The 15,305-nt window shown below is 37.4% G+C and overlaps 1 long non-coding RNA gene across 1 annotated transcript in view; it reads right to left on the bottom strand.

Annotated features, from left to right (window-relative positions):
* Positions 1-13,589: 13,589 nt before the first annotated feature.
* The window catches only part of LOC109242235, a 15,382-nt gene continuing 13,666 nt past the window's right edge, over positions 13,590-15,305 (bottom strand). Inside the window, exon 2 of the long non-coding RNA XR_002070371.1 lies at positions 13,590-13,961. This is a non-coding gene — a long non-coding RNA (uncharacterized LOC109242235). The remainder of the gene's footprint in view (positions 13,962-15,305) is intronic.

Below are 15,305 nucleotides of genomic sequence, written 5' to 3'. Positions count from 1 at the left end.
TACAAGTAGCTAACTGACTAACCTCCTTACTTGTATCTACACTTATCACACGTGACTAAGAAGGAACATTTACATAATTACCCTATTCTAAAAGTTACTAAAAGCTACTCTAACTATATACTTATGAACAACCCATGTGATAAAAGAAAGGAAAAAATCTGATGAAGGCACAATAGGCCCACTAGCTGCATGTAACCCGTGTAGCCCAACGTGGCCTTTCATTTAGAAGAAGCCCTATCTTCTCTATCCTTTTGTTGTTGTATCTCATCCTGGGTCCGGTGAGGAGTCACCGGCAACAATTTAACAGCTTAATATTCTTGTAGAATGACACCAGATAGTAACTTTAAAGGACTGTTATTTAGGAATTAGCCAGTACGTCCTAAATTTCAGATTTTTAGTTCATTTTTCAAGACAAAAATGTCCCGAGTTGTTCTAAAGTTGAGATTTTTAGTTTAAAATTTCAAGGTTGGCTAATCCCTAAATAGCATCCCTGAAAATAGCTATCTATGCACTTGCCCCTAATATCTTTTGTTTGTTTAAATGTTCATTGGGATGAACAATCATATATTAACTGCTCTTTCGAATATGATGAGATATAGGAATACCGAAAGAAGTTTATACTCCTGAGTATATGAGAACCGGGAAATATTGAAAACGAAAAAATTAAAGAAGATGAAGAAGAAATTGGAGAAATTTGAAAGTCTGTGCATTTAAAAGAAAATATTTGATTTGAACTTTTTTCAAGTGAAATCCCAATATTGATTTACTTTTTAAACTAAAAATCACGTATTTACCAACGGTACTAAAGGTGCAGGAAAATATTAAATTTTGTACTTTAACATTTCACTATATCCTCACACTGCGCGCAGTCAAAGATAAGCAAGCTTAATTCTTATAATGAAATAAGGCACCCAATTTTAGGTGGTTTGAGTACACAATTTAAGTAGAATATTTGCCAACAGTCATTGTTGTAAAAGGAGAAAAAAAGAAGAAAAAAGTGTTGCATAGGTTTGTTGTCATGCCAATTACAATTTCACGATAAAATTTTTGAAGAGACCTTTATTTTTATACGTAAGAAATCTTTGCAGAATTATTTTTTACATTCAAGTTGTAAAGGCATATGTCAAACTATTTTCTCTTGATTTTGTTTTCATAAAATTGGGATGTCGCTCATAAGGTCCAACTAATTATCAGTTATTTGGTCTTAAAGAGATTAATCCAACTACTTATTTCCAAATATTTATTGGTTTTCTCGTGTGTTCTAGAGTTTCTCCTCTTATTTATCAATGGTGGGGGGGCGGGTGGGGGGGGGGGGGGCGGAGAATGAATTATATTCAAGCTTCTGGAAAAGTTAAAGAATAGGAAAAAAAAAAAATCCAACAAAGAGAGAGATCCAGAAAGAAATCTGAACCAAGGATTAACCAATTCTTTACGAAATCAATGCAATGGAATATTGACTTTTGAAACTAATCCAGGATTGAACTTTTGAAATTTCAAATTTTGACCTAAATTTCAAAAAAGGAAAACTCTAATAATTACAATAATTTTTTTGATGAGTCCAAATATAGACTATTGAGTTTTTCCAAAAAAAGAAATTAATTTTACAACTCCACATGAAATACTATAGTTAATATGTTTTCGTTTGACAGCCTAGTGCTAACCTCATTTTGGAACTAATTCACATGTTGTTTATCAATATCCAGCAAGGGTATGAATATATATAATGTATTGGAATTTTCGGAAGACTAGATTGTTATCATTTGAGGATTTATAAATCTTCAGTAATTCCTCTTCTCTCGTGAGTTTTTGAGTCAACTCCCTATATGGTCATCCAAGTCATAGAAATAACTCAGTAAAGTCATTTTTGTTTGTTTTATACCAACAAAATCACTCATGTTTTATCAATTATCCGACAAAATAATTCCTACATGAAAAGGCCTAAAAATTGACATTAATGGTTCCTTAAGTTTGAGAATAGGTCTAAAGTTGTGCTAAAAATATATTTATGTACATATTAAATCCTTTAAATTTATCAGAACTAAGCATTTTTACTAATCTACACAAGTTCTCAAAAAGTGATAACTGAGAGATGAAAACATGAAGAATGACTAATTAGTTAACCATGTGTTTCAAGTTTTCTTGAAGATTTATGCCAAAAAGGAACGGGAAAAAGAAATAATACACACAGTCCATGAATCGACCAGATTCATCCTTTTCATTTTAATGTGTTTTATCTTGAGAATTGAATTGAGTAATTTACTGATATAATTGTTATCTTACATTTTAAAAGTGTATCTTATAAATCCATCATTTATAAAAAGAGACAGTAAGTGATATCATCGGAATCTACATGTCATTCTCCTCAGATCGATGTCCGTTAATTTTAAGAGAAATTTTCACAAATCACTATTGTTTAGTGGTTATTAACTAGCTGTAGCTATTATTTACTATATTACTTTTTATAGCTATGTTTTCAGTTTTGCTAGAGTGTATTCGATGTATTTAATCTACTGTATTCATGAATACAGTAGCAAAACACGCCGTAAAACAGGGGAGTACAGCTAGGCAATTATTGTATTCGACTGTATTCACGATATGTATTTGTGAATACAGTAATGTAAATAGCGTAAATCGTGGTCTATTCAGTTGTTTTTAAACGGAAAGTGAATCAATTAACACAAATAGACTCCTAATATACCTCAACTAACTCAATTATAAATCTGATACATAAATTATATTAATTAAAAATATATATGAGTACATTCATGAAATATAGCGAGACCGTGAATACAATAAAATACATGAAATACAACGAGATACATTGAAATACAATGAAAAAAAGGGTAACAAACTCTTCAAGTTGCTCAGCCCCAAACTCCGTCGTCTTTGTTCAAGAATGGAGATGAATCAGTGGAGAAAAATGTACTAGTGCATCGCATAAGGCGTGGCATTAAGTGTCGCATTAGTACAAAAATTCGTCATAAGTTTGAGAAGTTAAGAGACTTTGAGTTTTTGGGTCTGACAGAAAAATACACTAATGATAGGCATAGTACGTGGCATAGTGTGTAGCATCAGTACCAAATTTTTGTCAAACAAGCTAATTTCAGAGAGTTTACAACCAAGCAAATTGCACTAATGCTACGCACCTGCGTAGCATAGTGCGATGCATGAAGTGTAAAAGGTTTTTTGGTTTTCCCACTTCGGTTCAAAAAGGGTAGTTTCATCCGGGTTCATTCCTACATGGTATAATACACTAGAAATACATTTTTGAGAGGACTTTTGACATAGTTTCGACCTAAGGAAGCTAAGGAGGAGTTGGAAGAACAAAAGCACAAGGATTTCATCATTCCTTCCTCACTCAAGACCCGAGTTTGGATCGAATCTATGTTTTCTTATACTTGAATTATATTTGTGATGAATTTCTCCATGTCTATGGAGTGGTAATGAATTTCTCCATGTCTATGAAGTAGTTCCCTTTAGGATTTCATGGATTTGGTATATTGATGATTGTTTATGGATTATAACTCTAGTTTTATGTATTGAATCATTTTGGAAGATTTAACTGTTGCATCTATATTCACTAGTTCATGTAATCGAGAGAGGCATAACTTGTGACATCTTTACATTATATTGTTGGTTGAGTTCATAGATTCTTCTAAGTAATCAAAAGAGGCTAGTTGAATCAATGATTAAACCTAGTTAGGAGAATAATCGAAAGAGATTTTTCTAAAGACCAATCCACTACGCATTCTTGCACATCTTCAGCGTGCTTAATTTGGTTCGTCTCATGAGGTTAAGGCTTAATCGAGATAGGAGTTTCTGCTGAATGTTTGAACCAATAATTGAGTGAATTCGAGAGACTCACTTGAACATTAGAAATGAATTATCTAGAGTTAAATCCCGAATAATTATCTTGCACATATCCTATCAAAATCCTATCTTCTCCCACTGATAACCTTATTTATTTATTTATTCCTCGTCCCAATAGTCACTAGTTGATCGCTTTAGATTCTTAGTTAATTTTAATTATTAATTATATAAATCTCAACTGTTGATACACCTGGATAGCAATCAATCTAGAAACTACGAGAATACTGTTTAAATTCAATCCCTGTGGATATAATACTATATTATACTATACTATCTTTGATTATTGAGCATAATTTAAGTGTGTATTTTGCGCTAGTCAATGTTCCAAAAAGCTTCTGACTCCTTTGACAAAGATTGGAAGCGGAAGTTTTTCAATTGCATCCACGTTTGCCTTATCTACCTCTAACCCATCTTTGGACACCTTGTGCTTGAGTACAATTCCTTCTCGTACCATAAAATGACACTTCTCCCTAAGTTCGTCTCTTCACACCTGGCAAACACTTTACTCAAATTCGTTAAGCATTCATCAAAAGATTGTCCGAAGACCGAAAAATCATCCATAAATACTTCAACATTTTTTTCTACAATATCAGTAAAGATTGCCATCATGCACCTTTAAAAAGTCACAGGTGCATTGCACAACCCAAATAACATTCGCTTAAAAGCGTAAATGCTATAAGGACAAGTGAAAGTGGTGTTCTCTTGATCCTCCAGTGCAATTGATATCTGGTTATAGCCGGAATATCCATCAAGGAAACAATAATAGTCTTGTCCAGCTAATCTATCTAACATCTTATCAATAAAGGGAAGGGGGAAGTGGTCCTTTCTAGTATCAATATTCAGTTTCCGGTAGTCAATGCAAATTCTCCAACCTATGGCGGTCCGAGTTGGAATTAATCCATTATTATCATTTTTGGCCACCGTCATTCCACCCTTTTTAGGAACACGTTGTACTGGACTTACCCACTTGCTATCAGAGATGGGAAAGATAATACCTTCATCGAGCCACTTTATGACTTCCTTTCTTACCACTTCCTTCATGACTTTATTCAAGCGGCGTTGGTGTTCCACACTCAGTTTGTGCCCATCCTCCATGAGAATTTTGTACATACAAAATGCTGGGACAATACCACGAATGTCAGCCATGGTCCATCCAATTGCCCTCTTGTGCTCTCTAAGCACGCGAAATAGCTTTTCTTCCTGCAAAACAGATAACTCAGAGGATACAACAATGGGTAAGGTTTCATCAACACCCAAATAAGCATAATGAAGACGAGAGGGTAATGGATTGAGTTCCAATTTAGGAGCTTCTTCAATAGACGACTTGGGGGTGGACTAGTCGGTCTATTTAGAGGCTCAAAATCGATCATTCCTTTGATGTAAGCATATACATCCGGATGATACACCATTTCCTTCACATTGTCATCCAAGTCAATGCTGTCAAACAACATAAGTGCTTTCTCTAGAGAGTCATCAAGATATGCACCCACATCATTTTTTTCTTCTTCTTTTTCAATCACAGATATCATAGCTAGATCCTCATTGTGACTTGGCAGCTGAATTGCCTTGTACACATTAAAGACTGCTTCCACATTATCAACCCGGAGAATTATTTTTCCTTCGCAAATTTTTATCACAGCATCAGCGGTGGCTAAGGGAGGTTGCCCCAAGATGATGGGGACGTGTTCATCAGCTTCATAGTTCAGTATAATGAAATCTGTTGGAAGAATAAATTGCCCAATTTGTAGTAGCACGTCTTCTATCACTCCCTTAGGATAGACAATAGATCTATCAGCAAGCTGCAACATGACTGTGGTTGGTCATGGAGCTCCCAACCCCAATTGACTGAAAACTGAAAGAGGCATCAAATTTATGCTAGCCCCCAAATCACAAAGTGCTCGTCCCACATCTACCTCACCAATTCGAACAGGTATTGTGAAGCTCCCCGGATCCTTCAGCTTTTGCGGTATTTTTTTTTTGAATTCTCGAGGTGCACTCTTCAGTTAGTGCCACTGTCTCAAACTCTATCAACCTTCTTTTGTTAGCCACAATATCTTTGATGTACTTAGCATATTTTGGGATTTCACGTAGCACATCAACCAATGGTATATTCAATTGAATTTGGCTCAGCATATCAAGAAATTTGTTGAACATCCCGTAATAAGTTTTCTTCTTCAATCTTTGCAATCAGAGTCTTTTCACTTTCTTCAGTTTCCACCATAGTTTTGGGGACCAGTTCATCCTTAGGAGTGAAATTTTCTTTCTTTATTTTTGGTAATTCTTCTATTTCTCTGCCATTCCTCAAAGTTACAACATTTACCTGAGGATTCTTATCTATATCACTTGGAAGGGCCCCTATGGGTCGAGTATTTTATTATGCAACTAACTGCCCAATTTGCCTATCCATATTTTGAAATTCAATCCTCAATTATTGATTATCTGTTCGAAGTTGCTGGTTGTCAATCAACAGCTTTTTTAACTTATCATTAGTGCTTTATTCTACCTATTAAGGTGGCTTTTGAGGCTGATTATAGTTCCCTTGAGGCCTGTATTGATTCTGAGTGGTCTGATTCCCACCGTATGAGAAATTTGGGTGATTCCTCCAGTTGGGATTATAGGTGTTCCCATATTGATTATTCTGGTTCATTGGACCTCTACCTTGCTGGCCCATATAATAAACAGATTCAGGATTCACCGGACATTGGTCACTCATATGGCTATCTCCACAAATCTCAACAACATATGGCAATCCTCTGAACCTGCTGCATTTGATGCCCTTGACCTATTGTCATCTTAGCCACTTGGTTGGTTAGCTTAGAAATTTGTGCTCGCATGGCTAACACCTCATCCAGTTCGAGTGTACTTGATGCTTTCTGTTTTATCATCCTTTTTGGTTCACCCTCACCCTGCCAATTATGGTCATTTGCAGTGAAACTGTTCAGCAATGTCTGAATCTCACTGTGTAGCTTTTGCATGCAACTTCCTCCACAAGCTGAATCTAGATTTAATTTGGAGGTCTTGTCCTACCCATCCCCAAAGGTATGTCTCAACACCTCATCAGTCTGACAATGATGTGGCAGTCGCTGAGTAATTTCCCAAGCTTGACAAAGAGTCTCACCACGTTGTTGAAATCCAAGAATCTGGCTTCTCGACGACTTTGTTTTCTTTGTGGGAAAAAACTTGATTAAGAATTTTCGTGCTAGATTATCCCAAGTATGGATTGAGTTCACGAGATCTTTCTTTAACCATTCCTTAGCTTCACCCAGCAGTGAAAAGGGAAACAATGCGGATCTTCATAAGATAGACCCACATACTACCCTGTGGACTGCTGTCACACCTCCTTTTTTACACCCCCGGTGGGGTATAAGGGAGTTTTTTCCAATTTAAGTGACAATCGAAACGGGATTATTTATATCAAAATCAAAGTCGCCACTTGGGATATTTTATGGTGTCCCAAGTCACCCGTTTGAAAATCCCGAATCGAGGAAGTTTAACTCTAATTATGATCCGTAAAACACAGAAATCTCGGTAAGGAATTCTGTTAACCCGGGAGAAGGTGTTAGGCATTCCCAGGTTTCGTGGTTCTAGCACGGTCGCTCAATCATTATTATGGGCTCAATTATATGATTTAATTACACATTTTAAACCTACGTGCCCTTTTAACTTTTTATTCGTTTTTAATAATCCAATTATTATACAACTAATTATTTGATTACACATTGTGAATCATGTCACGGAACCGTACCCACGATCCACAACATGTTTATTTTAATTAACAAGATTAAATTATGGTCGGGTCACATAAATGTACCCCTGGATTTTAGAAATTAAGTGTCACGACCACGTCACGGGAATCGTACCCGTAGCTATGACAATTTATTTAATTAACACGCCTAAAACAAACTACGAGAGTTCAAGGCATTTTCCTACATTAGTTAGGATATTGATGTGAGGGCCATAGACTAGGTGATTGGATGGCATACCTCAATTTTATTAAAGGGAAAAAGCATTTAACTACGGATGTTCATATTTAAAACTGATTCGAAATTAAGTAACACAACTACGCCACGGGAACCGTACCCGTAGTTGTGGTGGTTTAATTACGTGCCTAAAGCAAACTAAGAATGTTTATTAACGTATTCATAATTGGTTGACTATGACTAATGTAAAGGTATTTATGGAAATTGTTATGGAAAAGCATATAATCTGTGGAACTTTTCACGAAGATAAGCACAAAAATGAGCTTCAAAAAATGTCATTCAACTGCTTTCCCCTATTCATTTTGGAAAGATAAAGTGGCCACTAACTTGAAAATGAGAGCTGACAAGAATCACTAAAGAAGAATTTACAAACTTGGTTAAACAGGACAGAAGAACTCATCAAGCAAATCATGTTAAGGAGCCCCAATATCAATATCATAACTAAAATCCAAATAGAGCTTAGGGAATAGGATTCGTCTGCTTTCTATAATTGAAGTAACTGACCAAATTCTCATCAAATTGACCAGATATAGTTATTCCTCAGCATTCTTATTTCTGGATCCAAGTAACTAGAAAGAGAACGAAAACAAGAATAACATAAACATTCTTAAGCTCAAATTCTTACCCATTATTAATCAAGCTTCAAATCTGACATTAAATCAACCACGCCTAACTTCAAATCCTCTACTAACATTACTTTAAGCCAATGATTTAAAGCCAGGACCGAATTCGGCGTTATAACCAAACGAGCACTAACAAACCAGATCAACGAACAAATAAAAGAAATTACAAATGAAAACTGAGGTGTGGTGCAGTGACGAACACAAAGTAAACGACCACGAAATCTAATTCTTTACGGAACCAATCACATAAAAATAACACATGAAACAGAGGGAGAAGAAAAGATAAACCTCTATTAATCTGAAATTTAAATGACTTACAATATGAAAATGCTAATCGGCGGAACGAACAGGATCGCGAACAAAATCTAAGCCGAAAAATCTCGCCGGAAATCTCATGAGCTCTGACCGGACTGCCTCGCTACCCCCGTTACTCATATCGGAGCGTCCGTTCCTCTATCAATCTCTCACTCTGTTCTTTTTTTTTCTTTTTTTTTTCCGGCGACAATCAAAGAACGAGAAGGGAAAGCAGAAATTTTTCCTTACCGTCGTGGCTCTCGTTTTGGACTGAAGATAATAGTCCGTGGTCGTTGGTTGTTTGGTGAAGGGCTGGGGTTGTCTGGATCTGAAAGGAAGGAGTTGGGATCGCTGCTCTTGTTGGTGTGACGCTACTGCTAGAAGAAAAGGGTATTGGGCGTTCTCTAGGGTTCAAGGCTTAGGTTGTGTGTTGTGTGTGTTAGGAGGTCTATGTCGGCCCTGAAAGTGAGAATCAGAAGCGGCGATGTGGGGAAGATGGATGATATCTAGGTTAATTGGGGAGATGGGGTGATCGTTTATGGGTTCTGCGGCTGGTTCAGGTCTTGGTTCATCCAAGTGAAGAAGAAGATCAATCCGATGGGGGGTCTGTATTTGGTGTCCAACAGCGGATTCCACTCCTAGGGTCTAGGTTATTTTTTAGACTAGTTTTGGTTATATAGAAAGGTTTTTAGGTTAAGGGGGTATGGTTTGGTATTATTGGGCCTTAAAATTAGGCCAAAGACTAAAAAAAATGGACTACAAGATTAAAATGGGATCAACCAACCCAAAACTAACTCTTCCTTCTAAATATATAATTTATAATATAAAAATATAGAACTAATCTTAATTAATTAAAATATGAAACTATTTTTGTGTTTTCAAGATTATATAAAAATAAAAATAAGGTACTATTTTTGTATATATTTTTTTACTTAAATTTATGAAAGATACATAAACTAATTTTTTTTTTGTAATTTTCATTTTTTGTGACGAAATAAAGTAAAAGAGTCAAAATTAATCGAAATAACGTTTTTAGGCCTAAACTAGATATTTACATGTTAAAATATAAAAAAATCTTGGGGGGGGGGGGGGGGGGGGGTCAAAAAATCACATGTCTACAGCTGCCCCTCTTTGATAGGAAATACAAAGTATTTTCAAACAAAGAACGACTAGACAGGTTTTTTTACCCGACCCTTATTTAGGGAGACCAAAAACTAAAAGAAAGGAGAATGTGACCGAGCCCTGGTATCTGAGCTGCCTACATCTCCTTGGCTATAAAGGAATCAGGCCACGTGTAGTTTAGAAGTGAGTGAGATGACGGAGTATACCGAGGTGGAGAGCCGGTCGAGGTGCCGTTCCGTCGAGGTTCCGGTCCGCGGTCCTATTATTACATCAAAATCAAAAAGACGAAAAAGACTAACTAAGTCTGTCAACTATGAGTTACAAGATTCCTATCTATAAGTCTTCTGAAGCTTGATCTTGAGTCTTGAATGGTTCTTCATGCAGACTTTGGATTTGAACCTTGACGCTTGCTAGTTACAGGTGCTAGTTCATTCTTCTTCAGCTTTCCGAATCAAAATCGGACATACAATGCTTGTGACTTCAGTCATGTCTTTAGCAGCTCGCATATTTATCAACTTCTGCATTTGGATTCACTTCTTGCCTTTCTTTTTTTTTTATTCTTGATTGTGACTAATTTCCGTTGATCATCTCGGACTGTTGACTCGCATTCTTGCCGCGAGCTTCTTTTGTTGCTGACTTGAATTGCATTCTGAAGTGAATTCCCTTATTCTCTAGGTAGGCGCCTGATTGCCAATACTCGAACTGTCTCCATTCGAAACTTGGACTGCCTTCCCTTGTTCTCCATGTAGGCTTCTAATTGCTGACCTTGAACTGGTTTTCCTTAAACATTGAACTGCCTTCCTTGTTCTCCAGGTGGGGGCCTGATTGCCAAAACTTGAACTGCTTTTCCTCGAAACTTGACCTGTTTTCCCTTGAAACCTGTGCTATCTTCCTTTGAAATTTGAACTGATTTCCTTGTTCTCCAGGTGGGCGCCTGATTGCCAAAACTTGAACTGTATTCCCTTGCTCTCTAGGTGGGTGACTGATTGCCAAAACTTCAACTGTATTCCCTTGCTCTCCAGGTGGGCGCCTGATTGCCAAAACTTCAACTGTATTCCCTTGCTTTCCAGGTGGACGCCTGATTTCCAAAACTTTAACTGTGTTCCCTTGCTCTCCAGGTGGGCGCCTGATTGCTGAGCTGACCCGCTTTCCTTTGAACTTGTGCCATCTTCCTTCGGAACTTGAACTGTCTTCCCTTGTTCCAGGTGGGCACCTGGTTACCAACATTTGAATTGTATTCCTTCCCTCTGAAACTTGAATTTTTTTCCCTTTGTTTTCCAGGTGGGCGCCTGATTGCTGAACTTGAACCGTCTTCCTTTGAACATTGCTGCTTTCCCTTTGTTCTCCAGGTGGGCGCCTGATTAGAAACATTTGAATTGTATTCCTTCCCTCTAAAACTTGAATTGGTTTCCCTTTGTTTTCCAGGTGGGCGCCTGATTGCTGAACTTGAACCGTCTTCTTTTGAACATTGCTTCTTTCCCTTTATTCTCCAGTGGGCGCCTGATTACCAACATTTGAATTGTCTTCCTTTCCTCTGAAACTTGAATTGTTTTTCCTTTGTTTTCCAGGTGGGCTCCAGATTGTAGACACTCGGACCATCTTCTCTTGCTACTTGGAACTGTTTTCCCTAGAAACTTGCACCATTTTTCCTTGCTCTCCAGATGGACGCCTGATTACAACAAAACAGACAAAACAAAAGAAATTTTCTGCCCCAGTTTGGTATCTGGGCACATCTGTGAGTGTTAATCGAATCGTGTTACCAAAAGAGATCTGAGAATTTAAAAGCTAAATCCTATTAAAAGTTTCAAATTAAATCTTGTCTTAAGAGTGAAAACTCATAGCTAAATCCAACTTCCTAAAGGTGAAACTTATGCTAAATCTCATTATCTAATGAAAGTCTTAAAACTAAGTCCCATTATCCAGGAGGGTCCTGAAAATCTTAAACTAAATCCCATTATCCAGGAGGGTCCTGAAAAGCCGAGAATGAACTTACCTGATCCATGCTTTCTTCCTGGAGGATCTCTGCAGAACGAACAAAATTCCTTGCCCCCTGAACCATGCTTTTCCTCGTGGAGGGTTCCTATAGATCGAACAAATTTTTCTTTTCCCTTCTCAAACCACCTTTGTGCTGACAAAATTTGGGCACGACACTTGAAAAAAATTCAAACTTCCAAGCTTTAATTTGGACACAATTTTCGTCCCTGTTTCAAACAAAGAAAACTTGTGAGTTTATAAATATGGTGGTTGGTGTCACACCTCCTTTTTTCCTACACCCGCAAGAGGGTATACAAGGGAGTTTTTTCCAACTTAAAGTGACAACCGAAACGGAATTTATTTATTTATTCAGAGTCACCACTTGGGATAATTTATGGTGTCCCAAGTCACCGGTTTAGAATCCCGAATCGAGGAAAGGATTGACTCTGTATTACAGTCCGCGAACACAGAAATCCGGGTAAGGAATTCTGTTAACCCGGGAGAAGGTGTTAGGCATTCCCGGGTTCCGTGGTTTTAGCACGGTCGCTCAACTGTTATAATTGGCCTATTATCTGATTTTAGTACATGTTTTAACCTATGGTTCAATTTTAACTTTATAACCGCTTTTATTTATTTTAAAGAAAGATTGCAATGCCATTTAAAATACGTCTTGAACCACGTCACATAAATGCACCCGCAGTCCGCAACACATTTTATCTAATGTTGTTGAGATTTGAATTTGGATCACATAAATGCGCACCCGAGTTTAGGAAGGTAAATTATTAAATAGCGCGCCTAAATAAGCTACGCATTTTTAAATTTGTGAGGGCCATGGAAATTCGCTAGTGGCGCACCTCGAAGTCTAAAGGGTTAAAAATAATTACTCGGAGGCCATGGGTTATCTAATTTTATTTATGGCTCACCTCAAGTCCAATTTAAAGGTAGTACTTAATTAGAAAGGTTCGAGATGCGGGTCCATTCTAAACTAATATTCCGATTATCCTTACTAGCTACAAGCCCGTGTTCCTTGCATTAAACATCCAAACGTACGAGAGGCGAACCATTAAAGGCTCGCTGGGCCTCCGGGCCCCAAGAAGCGACATTCAACAAATAAACAGAGACTTAGCCCACAACTTGGCTAGGCTGCCCCGCCTGGGCCAATGACAGGCCCAATAGAGGTTCTTCTTGACGCCATTTATTTTAAACATATACACACAGTCTGGACAGAAAATAATTTACCAAAATTAACTAACTACACATGCATCTAAACACTCAATCGTTATTAAACTACTACATGAATTCTCACTCAGCAAATTAACATGAATAATGAAGATGGGCCCAACTCCAAGAATATGCTATTGTTTTCTAAAATGACTTACTAATTACCCCACATTCCTATACAATTGCCCTCATCAAATCCAGAATAGGCCATAGTAACAATCAGATATGCGGTCTTCCTTTGAACTACAACTTTAGAAATGATGTGAGTTACTCAAACTAGCATAGGACTATACCAAAACGTGCTTCCTGATAAACTCAAACCATCAAAGCGTTTAACAATCAAAAATCTCATCCCAAATAGCAATCCAATATAAAAAGCTAAGAGACTAGACTATAGCCCACTAACAGAGTAATGAGCTGAGAAAGGACACACATAACAGAGTTACTTGTTAACACAATATAAAAAGCTAACAGACTAGACTATAGCCCACTAACAGAGTATTAATTAACAGAACATCAACGTGGATAGGAGCTTTAAATTAAATCCCTGAGCAAGTGGAACTCACATATAGTGTAATACTCCCAGAATACCTTATACAGTCTATACTTGGACACTAGCCTTAATAGCCATGTAAACAAGCTGAATTTCACAAAACAAACTTTGCAGAATTTGATCATACACAAAGGATAAATGCTACATACATTTAAAACTAAGTTCTAACTTGCTGAATGGGATAAAAATAGGACAAAACAGAACTACTATTAAAATCCGAAATTCAGCCCAAGTATTCATATGACATTTGATAATGAGGCAACAGATTGATCCAAATCTTCAATTGTATGATTCAATGGCCAAGGGCCTGTTCAGTATACATACCTGGAAAGCAAAGAAAGTAAGAACTATGAAAGGTCAGCAGCAGCAAAGCAGTATCAGCAGCAATGTAACAGTGCTTAACCAGCTGAAACCAACCCAGACTTCAAACCAACTCCAAACAACTTGAATCAGACTTCTAAACTTAGGTTCAATCCATTTTACCACCCAGATGCACAACTATGGAAGTTTTCAGTAATTTTAACTAAGCAATCAGGATCAGGAAACCAAAACTAGCAACAATTTAGTAGTTTTCAACCAGAAAAGTGCCAGGAATTCAGAGTCCCGCCGTTTTAGTTTTTTAGGGGTCTTTTTATCTCTAAAAATCTTCTCTTCTCTGCCTTGTTAATGAAGAAAAGGTGCCTTTATAGGCAAGCCTTTAGGGCAGTAAGAATGCATTTAGTTTTGCACTTCTGCACTTTTTCAATTTTCATTTCTGCTTAGAGACCCTTAGTTTAAAAATCAAATTAACACATTAGTCCCTACCCCAGCTTCCTAGAAGCTTCCCTAATCTGTTATGCAGGATTCCCTAAGCTACACTACCCAAAATACCCCTTAAACCCCTGAAAATTACCCTGAAATTCATGGGTCAAGCTGACCCAATAATTAAACTAGTCCAAATATGGGTCAAAATGACCCGACTCAATTTGGTATGAGTCTGTAACCCAAGTTGAATTCCCTCTTGGGCTTTCTGACTCAAATTGAAGTCATAAGCCCTGAATTTAAATGAGTCCAACATAGGGTTTTCAACAGGGGAACCCGGAATTTCTCTTTACTTATTGGAAAACCAGGGCAAGACGAAATAAAAACCAAAGAAAAAAAACACCAAACACTTTAATTAAATTACAGCATGCAAGCAGAAAAACAATAATGAAAACAATTGAGACCGAAGAGGAGATGAGGCGAGAAAGTGAAGATTGGAACCTTAGACTAAACAACAAGAAAAGGAAATATGAAAGAAGTAAATGAAAATACCTAGGGGAAACGGGGACAAATCTTGGAATCAAACTCAGGCCTTTAATTCTGGCCGAAATGAGCCTTAATCGTGTGTTTTCAAACGAAACACACGAATAAGGTTAACTTCGACCCAAATCTTCAATCAAACTCACAGATTCGAATGTTGGGAATTCTAGGGTTCATGCTCTGATTTAAATTTCAAGGAGTTCAAGGAAGATTCGAGGGAAAAGAGTTGTGGATTTAGTATGAGGGGGTCGTGGGGGTTTCAGGGTGTTAGTTTGGGAGTGATTGGAGGTGGTGGCGCCGGTGGATGGTGGTGGAGCATTTGGAGGCGGCGGTTAGGGTTCTTGAGGTGAGTCTCTGAAGAGAGACGATGAAAGGCGAGGGTCGATT

Source organism: Nicotiana attenuata, unplaced genomic scaffold (genome assembly GCF_001879085.1).
Source record: "Nicotiana attenuata strain UT unplaced genomic scaffold, NIATTr2, whole genome shotgun sequence".
In the NCBI taxonomy this organism is placed as follows: domain Eukaryota; kingdom Viridiplantae; phylum Streptophyta; class Magnoliopsida; order Solanales; family Solanaceae; genus Nicotiana; species Nicotiana attenuata.
This window is presented reverse-complemented; position numbering and strand designations above follow the sequence as displayed.